We start from the raw sequence: 12334 nt of genomic DNA on the forward strand, positions 1-12334 counted from the left end.
GCCGTATCCTGTGACGGCAGGGCCACCTTTTTAGATAAGCGTGTCAGAGCTTTATCTACCCTAGGGGAGGATTCCCAGCGCATCCTGTCCGTTGGCGGGAAAGGGTACGCCATAAGTAACCTTTTGGAAATCAGCACTTTCTTATCGGGGGAATCCCATGCTTTTTCACATAATTCATTTAACTCATGTGAAGGGGGAAAAGTCACCTCTTGCTTTTTCTCCCCATACATATACACCCTTTTGTCAGGGACAGGGTTTTCCTCCGATATGTGCAATACATCCTTCATTGCTATAATCATGTATCGGATGGCTTTAGTCATTTTAGTCTGCAACTTTGCCTCATCGTCATCGACACTGGAGTCAGAATCCGTGTCGACATCTGTGTCAACCAACTGGGATAGTGGGCGCTTTTGAGACCCTGACGGCATCTGAGCTACAGAATCAGACACGGGTTGAGACCCTGACTGATTATCCAACCTTTTATGCAAGGAGCTTACGTTATCATTTAACACCTTCCACATATCCATCCAATCAGGTGTCGGCGCCGTCGGTGGCGACACCACAGTCACTTGCACTTGTTCTGCCTCCACGTAACCGTCCTCGTCAAACATGTCGACACAAACGTACCGACACACACAGGGAATGCTCTAATTGAGGACAGGACCCCACAAGGCCTTTTGGGGAGACAGAGAGAGAGAGTATGCCAGCACACACCCCAGCGCTATATAACCCAGGGATTACACAGTAACTTAGTGTTTACCCAGTAGCTGCTGTTTATGATAATTTGCGCCTAAATTTATGTGCCCCCCCTCTCTTTTTACCCTTTTTCTAAATTGATACTGCAGGGGAGAGCCTGGGGAGCTTCCTCTCAGCGGAGCTGTGAAGAGAAAATGGCGCTGGTTAGTGCTGAGAAAGAAGGCCCCGCCCCCACAGCGGCGGCCTTCTGTCACGGGTCTGTGTAATAAAATGGTGGGGGCTCGTACATATATACAGTGCCCAGCTGTGTCTTTTTGCCAAGAGGTATCCTAATTGTTGCCCAGGGCGCCCCCCCCTGCGCCCTGCACCCTACAGTGACCGGAGTGTGTGGGTAGTGTGGGCGCAATGGCGCACAGCTGCAGTGCTGTGCGCTACCTCATGTGAAGACAGGAGTCTTCTGCCGCCGATTTCGATGTCTTCTTGCTTCTGCGAGGGGGACGGCGGCGCGGCTCCGGGAACGGACGACAAGGTCAGGTCCTGTGTTCGATCCCTCTGGAGCTAATGGTGTCCAGTAGCCTAAGAAGCGCAACCTAGCCGCAGTTAGTAGGTTTGCTTCTCTCCCCTCAGTCCCATGTAGCAGAGAGTCTGTTGCCAGCAGAAGCTCTCTGAAAATAAAAAAACCTAACTAAAATACTTTCTTATTAGCAAGCTCAGGAGAGCTCACTAAAAGCACCCAGCTCTGGCCGGGCACAGATTCTAACTGAGGTCTGGAGGAGGGGCATAGAGGGAGAAGCCAGTGCACACCAGGTAGTACTAAATCTTTCTTTAGAGTGCCCAGTCTCCTGCGGAGCCCGTCTATTCCCCATGGTCCTTACGGAGTCCCCAGCATCCACTAGGACGTTAGAGAAAAGGTGTTTATGTGACGGAATGCTCCAGTCAGTGAAAATTAGGCCAAGCATAGCTTTGCAATTCAGTTTTAATTGAAGCTGAAATGTGGAATTGATAAACCATAATACCTTGTACCAAAATGTCTTTATTTTAGGGCAGTTCCAAAAACAGTGCATAAACAAAACATTAGAAGTACCGCATTTCTGGCAGTTCCCAGATTCTGAATGGACCATATATCTTCGTTGACCTGGCGTAATGTAGATTCTGTGTGTAAATTTAACATGTGTTTCCTGGAGTTGTGTCGAGTGGAGTGCCCTAAAAATATTAGTAAAGTTACTAGTTAATTCTGTATGAGAAGTAGGAGAAAAATAATCCTTTTCCCAACTCCTGACAGTCGAAGCCAAAAGTTTCATTTCAAATCCAGCCAAAATATCCCAGTAGATATAAGATGTTTTATAAGATGAGAGCTTAACTAATTCAATAATATTATCAAGAGGGTCGAAGTCTAGAGATGGGTCTTATGAGGGAGGTAAGGATAATATATAATGTCGTAATTGAAGATACATAAAAAAAATCTGGACGTGGAATTTGATACTTAGTAATGAAATCAGAAAAAGACATCAATACCCCCACAGGATCAAATACATCTTTGATTAACGCAATACCCTTATGTTGCCAATGAGAGAACCGAACATTGGGGGTAATTCTGAGTTGATCGCAGCAGGAATTTTGTTAGCAGTTGGGCAAAACCGTGTGCACTGCAGGGGGGGCAGATATAACATGTGCAGAGAGAGTTAAATTTGGGTGGGGTGTATTCAAACTGCAATCTAAATTGCAGTGTAAAAATAAAGCAGACAGTATTTACCCTGCACAGAAACAAAATAACCCACCCAAATCTAACTCACTCTGCACATGTTACATCTGCCACCCCTGCAGTGCACATGGTGTTGCCCAATTGCTAACAAACTTGCTGCTGCGATCAACTCAGAATTACCCCCATTGTCTAAAGCTGCTGGAAAGCATGGATTACCACAAAATGGAATAAATTTGGAGTGAGCCGGGTTTCTTTTAAGTGATTTGTTGACAGACCACCACGCCAAATAGGTATCCCAAAAAAGAGGGTTAGTGCGGACAGAAGGAGGGAGGCTAGCTTTAGGCGTGTGAAGTAATGCGTGGAGATCAAACGGATCGCAAAGTGTCTGTTCTATTGCGTATTTGGAGTAAGAAGACCGGGAGAGCAACCAATCAAATACGTACCGAAATGCTACAGCTTTAGTAAAAGCGGAAACATCTGGTACAGCCAGGCCACCCGCATCTTTGCGCAATTTGAGTTTAGACAGAGCCACCCGTGGTTTTTTGCCCGACCAAAGGAACTTAGCAAAAAATTTTTCACAATAATGGAATGCTTTGTCAGGGCATATGGCAACATCTGGAGAGGATAGGAAATTTTGGGAAAAATAATACTTTTTAGAACTACAACTCTCCCCATAAGAGATAAGGGGAGGGGTGCCCAAGTATTTAATTGAATAGCTATATTTTGCAAAATAGGAGTAAAATTAAAAGCATAAATCTTAGATAGAGAGGGTGGAAAAAATATGCCTAAGTATTTCAATTTGGACGTAGCATGTTTAAATATAGAGAGGATAGAAGAAGAAGATGAGGCAAGAAGAGCCGTTGCAGAAGAGGTTAGTGGGAGGAGCTCAGACTTATCATAATTAATCCTAAATCCTGAAAAGCGGCCAAATGAATTGATGGAGTAAAGAATGGTTGGAATAGAGACAAGGGGATTAGAAAGAAACAATAACATATCATCCGCAAACATTGCTACTTTAAGAGAATGATGGGCAATACAAATACCTTGAAAATCAGGGAGGTTACGGAGAGCAATCGCTAAGGGCTCAATGGTCAATGCAAATAAAAGTGGGGAAAGCGGACAGCCTTGTCTAGTGCCTCTGCCTAAGGGAATAGGAGCTGAAAGGTATCCGTTACAGATAATACGGGATTGGGAGCCAGTGTACAATATACGTAAAAGGGAGATTAGTTGATCAGGAAAATTAACTTTATTAAGGGTCATAAATAAATGTTCCCAAGAAACCATATCAAACGCTTTCTCCGCATCAAGTGATAACAAGAAGGCAGCGTCAGGGTTTAAAGAAGAACTTAACCAGTGAGAAGCCGCAATCACCTTGCAGATATTGGTTGAAGAATGTCTACCCACTATAAAGCCCGTCTGGTCCGACTGGAGGATCCCTGGCAGCAGGTATTTGATCCTATCTGCTAAAAGTTTAGTGAACAATTTATAATCTACATTAAGCAGAGATATAGGTCTATAAGAACCAGGTAAGCAGGGATTCCTGCCCGGCTTTGGCAACAAACGAATAATAGCATCAGTAAAATATTTAGGCATAACCGGAGTTTTAAGTAACGCGTTAAAGAATGAGACTAATGGGTCTATAATCTCTGGGAGAAGTATTTTAGAATATTCTCCCGAAAATCCATCTGGACCAGGGACCTTTACAGGTTTAAGATGTTTTACAGCAGCCTCAATTTCCTGGGGTGTGAACGGAGCACATATGGCAGCCTGTACGTCATTTGAAATAGAAAGGGTGTCGATAGAATTCCAAAAGGAAGTCTCTTCCTTTTGGGCTGGGCATATATAGCCTTATAAAAATCTTGAAATAACGAGGCCATGTCTCTACCTGTAGGAGGCAGACGTGCCATCAGGGCGTTGGATAGAATGAATAAGGGATGTGGGAGTTGAGGATTTTACTAAATTGGAAAGTAAATAGACTATTTTCTTACCAAACCTGTAAAACTTGTGATCTCTATAAAAATTCTGTTTATCATCCATAGAGGCGAGCAGACCATCAAATTTGTGTTGAGCCAAAATAAAACCAGACTTAGCAGTAGGGGTCGGGGTAGTCTTATAAGTTTGGTAATCAAATAGGGCAAAGAAAAAAGACTGACAGTCTCTTCAGGTATCTTCATCTGTCAACAGGTTTACTTGTTCCTTTATATAGGCCATTGCGTCGTCTGCTGAAGAGAAATCTTTGAAGGACGTGCCATTGAAGATTCGCAGCGGGGCTGGGTAGAGAAGGGCAAATTTCTTTCCGTCTTGGACTAACTGCGAACACACTGGGGTAAAGGCCTTATGAAGCCGTGTCAATTCAGGAGAGTAGTCTTGAAAAATAAGAAGTTTTGCACCATTCCAGGAAAGATCTCTCTTTCGCCAGGAGGCGGACCAGATTGATCCTTATGTATAAAATTCAAGCACTTAAACAAAACGACACAAGGCCTTGAGGAGGAAGAGTCTCGTAATTGTCCTGTCCGATGAGCCCGCTCTATCATGAGATCAGAACAAATTTCTTGAATGTCAAGTAATTCAGGCAAGGTTTGTCGCAAAAAGAGGTATAAGGCCGGCCCTCTGAGGGATTCTGGGTGGCCCACTATCCTCAAATTGTTTCTTTATGAGCTATTTTCCAAGTCGTCAAGTTTGGCCCATACTTGCGTATCAGATTGTTTCAGCTGTACGGTGAGATCTTGCAGAGACGAAATGGCCTGAAAATTTTCACCGGCGGTGTGTTCCACTGCTAATACCCGTTTGGCCAACTGTTTGCATTGGCTCTTAATGTCCGTGACAGCTTGTTGAAGGGCAGCTGCATTCGCCGCAGCTTGTTCCTTTAACATAGGCTGCACTGTTTCTCGTATAGAATGTACAACATCCGCATATGTAAGGGAAGAAGAGGGGGAGCAACTGAGAGATGATGGGATTTATCAGGAGCTGTGGGAGGTTGTTGGGCTGTTGCGGAGGCAGCAGTAGATGGCAGCAACTGAGGAAGGGTAATAGTAGAAATGTCCCCAGCATGAACCGGCCCGGTAGCCATTTTGTTGGGCGCAGTGCGATCCATTTGGGGGTGTTAACCAGGCATCTGTCCTGTTAAGTATTTGTCCATAGGACAGCTTAAAACAGAAGGGTGATGTCTCCCCCAGGGCCCAACACAGAACACACACACACTCCCACTTTTTTAAAATATATAGTTACTAATGGCACACTCGGCACAAGCCTGTGCCTATATAGATGCTTTATAATGTTTGAAGGTGAGACTGGAAATAGTGGTTACTAGAACAGAGAATGAGGCTATCAGCCCTGTGCGCAGCGGGCAGGGGAGACTTGTGCAGGTAACCAGAGCAGGCTAGCTTAGGTGAAAAGGAGGACTGTGGGAAACAACACCTGGGGGTAGCTGCTGGAGGATTCCTGTTCCGAGCTTCCTGCCTGCTGGAGGTGCCCGCAGCAAAGTGTCCAGATGCCGCCACAGCCTCTGATGGGGTCACCAGACCGTGTGGGGGAGCCACATGGGAGCCAGACCAGGTGAGTGCAGTCTTCCAGGATGGTGACAGGAGAGACCGCCACACAGCACCCACACAGACAGGATGCATCAGACTCCTCTGAACCCAGCCACGCAGCACCAAGAGGGTCCAGCGGGAGAGCGATCAGGTTCCGCTGAAGCCAAAGCCGGAGCCTTCGGAAGGGTCCCCAGGTCGGGCAGGCGAGCTGGGCAGGCGCCAGGGGAGACCAAGGGAATTGCCTGTGTTGACTACGGGAGGGACCACCATGCCGCACAGAGAAGAGGAGCGACTGGATCCCCGCACACAAGCTCCGGAGCACTGGGTGACAGCAACCGCGATGTGCCCTGGTCTCACTGCAGCTTCCAAGAGGGTCACTGGAGGGTTTGGGTAGGCTTAAAAAAGCCCTAGCAGGGTATGTTAAGCGGACGGCACCAAAGCTGAAGGGACACCCATCTCACATCAGTTGCACCAGAACCGGAAGTCACATGATCAATAATTTTATACTTTAATGTCGCCATGGTGTGTCTTTCTTGCATATAATGATGGGCCACAGGTTGGTCACTATGTCCTGTCTGTAATGCTACATGAATGGCCGTACAATGTTGTGCCATTCTTGTCTTAAACATGCAGTCTGTTTTCCCGACATAGTATAATCCACATGGGCAGATAACAGTATAGGACTGGGACATGGAGAGCCCATCGAGGGGATGCAGTGGTAGGGGCCCATGTTTAGTGGTGTGGCCAGTCTTCAGAGGGGGTGTGGTCAGTAACCACATTGGTTTGCCTAATCATTACAGTGCATGCTCTGGGCCTCTTGAAATATATACAGTAAATACTGCTACTGCATACAGGATAATGTACCAGATTAATACCAGCAATGCACTGTAGAGAATACACCACAGTCCTGTGCAGTATAAGGTAACATATGTATAATGTATAATTCAAGTGCACAGTCTGGAACCTGATTGATAGAGGAGGAGGAGGGCCCACGGGCAGCGGGGCCCACGGGCAGCGGGGCCCACCGGGGGTTTCCCCTGTGCCCCTGTGGGCCAGTCAAACCCTGGCACATAATCAGAAAAATCACATGTGTGGATGTACAGGTAAGAGGCCATTTAATTAATAATCTCTTTCCAGAATGAGGATGTAAAAAGGAATCCCCAGGACTTGAGCAAGTAGTGCAGCCCAAACATTTATAACATCTATTTTTTCTAGTAAGGAAGTTTTGTACAGGTGGAGCCTTATCAAAGCCCGGCACATCTGTCTTGACTACAATGTCTTTGATGTTTCTGCCACGTTTAAAGCTAGGCATAATTTGAGTGTTCTGGATGCATTTTAATTCTGGATCAGACACCACAATCTGCCAGAGCTCTTTAGTTTTCTTGGAGGTCTGCACACTATTATTATCATATTCATTCACCCATGGGATTTTAACCTGGGTCCGGGTAGTTTTTTTCTTAACCTGACTGTTGCTATTGACAACAGCCTTATTTCTAGCCTTAATCAAATCTTTCCATGGGTACCCTCTCTCAATAAACTTGGTAATCATGTTTTCAAGCTGTAAATCTCTGACTTCCTTATAACTCGTGATTTTACATACCCTCAAACCTGTGAGTATGGTAGTCCCTTCACTGTTGAAATTGGATGAAAACTTTTGTGATGTTATAGTGTGTTACGATCTGTCGGCTTGGTATATAAACTTGTATTAATAAGCCCATTGTTTACCTGTATACACACATCTAGGAAACAAATTTCCATTTTACTACTAGTCATAGTGAATTTGATGGGACTCCCTGATCTATTTTGTGAATCCACTAGAAGCAGGGACATTTTAAATTCCCTTCAGGGAGCATCCCTCCACCAATTGGTGAGGGAGCCCACTCAGAATCAAGCAGTATGGTTCAGCATAAAGACAGAGACTGACTCATCCCATACAAAAACAAAGGTGTTGGATTTTAGGAAGGCTGATTTTGTAGGGATGGGAAAATGTGTATGCGATTCTTTGGCAGAGTGGAGGAATTTGGAAGCAGTGCAGGAGAGGTGGGAAACATTAAAATGTGCAATATTAAAGGCAACAGACCTTTGTATCAAAAGTGTTAGGAAAAACACAAGGAAAAGGAAGCCAGTGTGGTTTGCGAAAGAAGTAGCAAATATTGTTAAAGCTAAAAAGATGGCTTTTAGGAAATATAAGCAGACACATAATAATAAAGACAAATAGATATATCTTGTTAGACAGAAGGAGACTAAGAAGGTAATCAGATGTGCAAAGGCACAAGCTGAGGAGAAAATGGCCCAGTCAGTGGGTAAAGGAGGCAAAACCTTTTTTAGGTGTATAAGTGAAAGGAGAAAAACAAAAGGCGGAATTATAAAACTAAAGACAGAGAATGGGAGTCTTGTTGAGGGAGACAATGTAATAGCAGATCATCTTAATAATTATTTTTGCTCAGTATTTACTACTGAAGGAGAGGGGAAGGGGCCACAGCTAAGTTGCAGGGATATTCAGGAAAATGAAACAAGTACATTTACAGAGGAGAAGGTCCTAACAGAACTCTCAAAGCTGAAAGTGGAGAAATCTATGGGGCCAGATGGGATACATCCAAGGATACTAAAAGAACTTAAAGAGGTGCTGGTAGCACCACTGACAGAATTATTCAACCAGTCATTAGCTACAGGAGTAATTCCAGAGGACTGGAAAAGAGCAAATGTAGTCCCACTGCACAAAAGTGGAAGCAAGGAAGAGGCAAACAACTACAGACCAGTGAGTCTTACATCAGTAGTAGGGAAATTGATGGAAACACTCTTAAAAGAAAGAGTTGTAGATTATCTCAAATCTGGCAATTTACAGGATCCCAAACAGCATGGATTCACTGGGGGGAGATCATGTCAAACAAATCTTATTGACTTTTTTGACTGTGTGACTAAAGTGAGGAATAAAGGTGAAGCCATGGATATAGTTTATCTAGACTTTAGTAAGGCTTTTGACACTGTTCCACATCGAAGACTGCTAAATAAACTTGAAAGTTTGGGATTGGCTATCAGGATTATTGAATGGATAAGGGGGGTAATTTCAAGTTGATCGCAGCAGGAATTTTGTTAGCAGTTGGGCAAAACCATGTGCACTGCAGGGGAGGCAGATACAACATGTGCAGAAAGAGTTAGATTTGGGTGGGATATTTTATTTCTGTGCAGGGTAAATACTGGCTGCATTATTTTTACACTGCAAATTAGATTGCAGATTGAACACACCACGCTCAAATCTAACTCTATCTGCACATGTTAAATCTGCCTCCCCTGCAGTGCACATGGTATTGCCCAACTGCTAACAAAATTCCTGCTGCAATCAACTTGGAATTACCCCCAATATCTTGGTTGAAGTATAGAAAACAGAGAGTTGTGGTAAATGGAGTGCATTCACAGGAGGGAAATGTTACCAGTGGAGTACCCCAGGGATCTGTACTTAAACCAGTGCTTTTTAATATCTTCATTGGTGACACTGCAAATGGCATGGAAAGTATGCCTTTTTGCAGATGACACAAAGGTATGCAACAGGGTAGACACACTAGGTGGGGTAAAACAAATGATTGAGGATCTAGGTAGACTAGAGGAATGGTCAAGCATGTGGCAATTACAGTTTAATGCCAAAAAATGCAAAATCATGCACTTGGGTCTCAAAAATCCAAAGGCTAAATATAGTATTAATGGCACTATACTGGAAACTACTCAGAAGGAAAGGGATCTAGGAGTCACTATTTCAGGTGACTTAAAGGCAGGTAAGCAATGTAACAAAGCAATGAGGAAGGCTAGTCAGATGCTTGGCTGCATTGGGAGAGGAATCAGCAGCAGAAAGAAAGAAGTAATAATGCCACTGTATAGGTCATTGGTACGGCCTCATCTAGAATACTGTGTTCAATTCTGGAGGCCATATCTTCAAAAGGATATTAATACATTAGAAACTGGGCAACTAAAATGGTGCATGGCCTACATCACAAAACATACCCAGAAAGACTACGAAATCTCAATATGTATAGTTTGGAGCAGAGAAGGGAAAGGGGAGACATGATAGAAACTTTCAAATATATCAAGGGTTTTAACAATGTCCAGCAGGGAAACATTCTCCAAATACAGAGAAGCAATAGGACACGAGGACATGCACGGAGACTGGAGGGGGGGGAGGTTCAGGGGAAATTTGAGGAAAAATTACTTCACCAAAAGGGTAGTGGATAAGTGGAATAGCCTCCCATCAGAGATGGTAGAGGCTAAGAGAGTGGAGCAATTTAAACATGCATGGGATAGACATAAGGATATCCTTACAAAGAAATAAGGATCAAACAAGGTTAGAGAAAAAAATTATGTAAAAAAAAAAAAAAAGGGGGACAGACTAGATGGGCCAAGTGGTTTTTATCTGCCGTCAAATTCTATGTTCCTATGTTACCATCAGGATAAGTACATTTATGCTACCATTCTAAAAAACCAACAGGTCATCTATATTCCTATAGTATAAAACTAAACTTTGTGTGATCACGGGGTCCTCAAAGAATATGGGGGGTAATTCCAAGTTGATCGCAGCAGGACATTTTTTAGCAGTTGGGCAAAACCATGTGCACTGCAGGTGTGGCAGATATAACATTTGCAGAGAGAGTTAGATTTGGGTGGGTTATTTTATTTCTGTGCAGGGTAAATACTGGCTGCTTTATTTTTACACTGCAAATTAGATTGCAGATTGAACACACCACACCCAAATCTAACTCTCTCTGCACATGTTATATCTGCCTCCCCTGCAGTGCACATGGTTTTGCCAACTGCTAAAAAATTTCCTGCTGCGATCAACTTGGAATTACCCCCATGGTCTTTTCAATTTGCCACATATAGCTATTTGCAAAGGCCGGAGCCACCGGGGAACCCATGGTACACCCGGTCACCTGACGATAATAATCACCATTAAATAAGAAATAGTTATTTTTTAATGTGAATTCCAGCAATTGCAAATATTAATACAAGTTTATATACCAAGCCGACAGATCGTAACACACTACTACATCACCAAAGTTTTCATCCAATTTCAATAGTGAAGGGACTACCATACTCACAGTTTTTGAGGGTATGTAAAATCACGAGTGGTAAGGAAGTCAGAGATTTACAGCTTGAAAACATGATTTCCAAGTTTATTGAGAGAGGGTACCCACGGAAAGAATTGATTAAGGCTAGAATTAAGGCGTTTGTCAATAGCAACAGTCAGGTTAAGAAAAAAAACTACCCGTACCCAGGTTAAAATCCCATGGGTGAATGAATATGATAATGTTAGTGTGCAGACCTTCAAGAAAACTAAAGAGCTCTGGCAGATTGTGGCGTCTAATCCAGAATTAAAATGCTTCCACAACACTCAAATTATGCCTAGCTTTAAACGTGGCAGAAACATCAAAGACATTGTAGTCAAGACAGATGTGCCGGGCTTTGATGGCGCACAGAGGGGGGATTTCTGAGTGCCCAGAACCCCCCCTGATGGACCAAATTATTTTTTCCAGAGATGGAGACAGCTATGTCTCCATCTCAAAATAAACCGCAATCGCGACCGTAGCAGAGAGCTTTTCCGGCAGAGCTCAACGAAATGTCACGGACGGGAGAGCTGGGGAGTTGTTGCGTGTGCTCAACCCACAGCTGCCTCTTCGTCCAACTTCTCACATTCTGAAATGCATGGGCCGGCTGCCACCAGTCTCCTCCTCTCAGCGCTAGGTATGTTTGTGTGTATATATGTACAGTATGTGTGTGTGTGTGTGGTATGATATGTATGATTTTGCAATGTGTATGTGATTGCAGTGCTACTATGTGGTATGATATGTATGTTTGTGTAGTGTACTATGTATGTGTGTGTAGCAAGGGCCAGTGTACTCGTGCGGTCACTGGCCCTGCTACTAGCCTGCACCTTCCTCCTTACCTGGGATGGCTCGGCGCCATCCCATGGGGCCGGAGGTCGCACTGGCTCCGGGCAGCACTGGGGGCCGGGCCTGGTCCGGTCTTCCCCTGCCCGGCCGGTTGCAGAGTTCAGCAGCGGGCGTGGGGGCAGCGGTGAATATCCACCGCCGCTCCACGCGGGTGATGGCGGCGGGCCTGCATCCTCCGGGACTCAGGCCCCGCCAATCACAGCGCCGCTTTTTGAATTTGGCGCCAGCCGATCACGGCTCGTGAACTGGCAGCCAATCGGGAGTGGCGGCGGCGAGCCAATCCCGGCTCGCCGCGTCATAGCCCCGCCCCCCGGCACTGGTTTGTTTTAGCCAGCGCCGGGCGCAGGAAGTCAGTTCGGCGACGGAGAAGGAGCGGAGAAGAGCTCCTAAAGAGTGAAGAAAGAAGACGGCGCCGGAAGTCCCGGAGGGCAGCGGTAGTTGCAAAAGAGCTGAGACACGCCGCCGCC

The 12334-nt window shown here is 44.9% G+C and overlaps 1 long non-coding RNA gene across 1 annotated transcript in view; it reads right to left on the reverse strand.

Annotated features, from left to right (window-relative positions):
• Window positions 1-1709: 1709 nt before the first annotated feature.
• LOC134969420 (uncharacterized) overlaps window positions 1710-12334 on the reverse strand; it is a 128558-nt gene continuing 117933 nt past the window's right edge. Inside the window, exon 4 of the long non-coding RNA XR_010189475.1 lies at window positions 1710-1899. This is a non-coding gene — a long non-coding RNA (uncharacterized LOC134969420). The remainder of the gene's footprint in view (window positions 1900-12334) is intronic.

Source organism: Pseudophryne corroboree, chromosome 11 (genome assembly GCF_028390025.1).
Source record: "Pseudophryne corroboree isolate aPseCor3 chromosome 11, aPseCor3.hap2, whole genome shotgun sequence".
Taxonomy (NCBI): Eukaryota; Metazoa; Chordata; class Amphibia; order Anura; family Myobatrachidae; genus Pseudophryne; species Pseudophryne corroboree.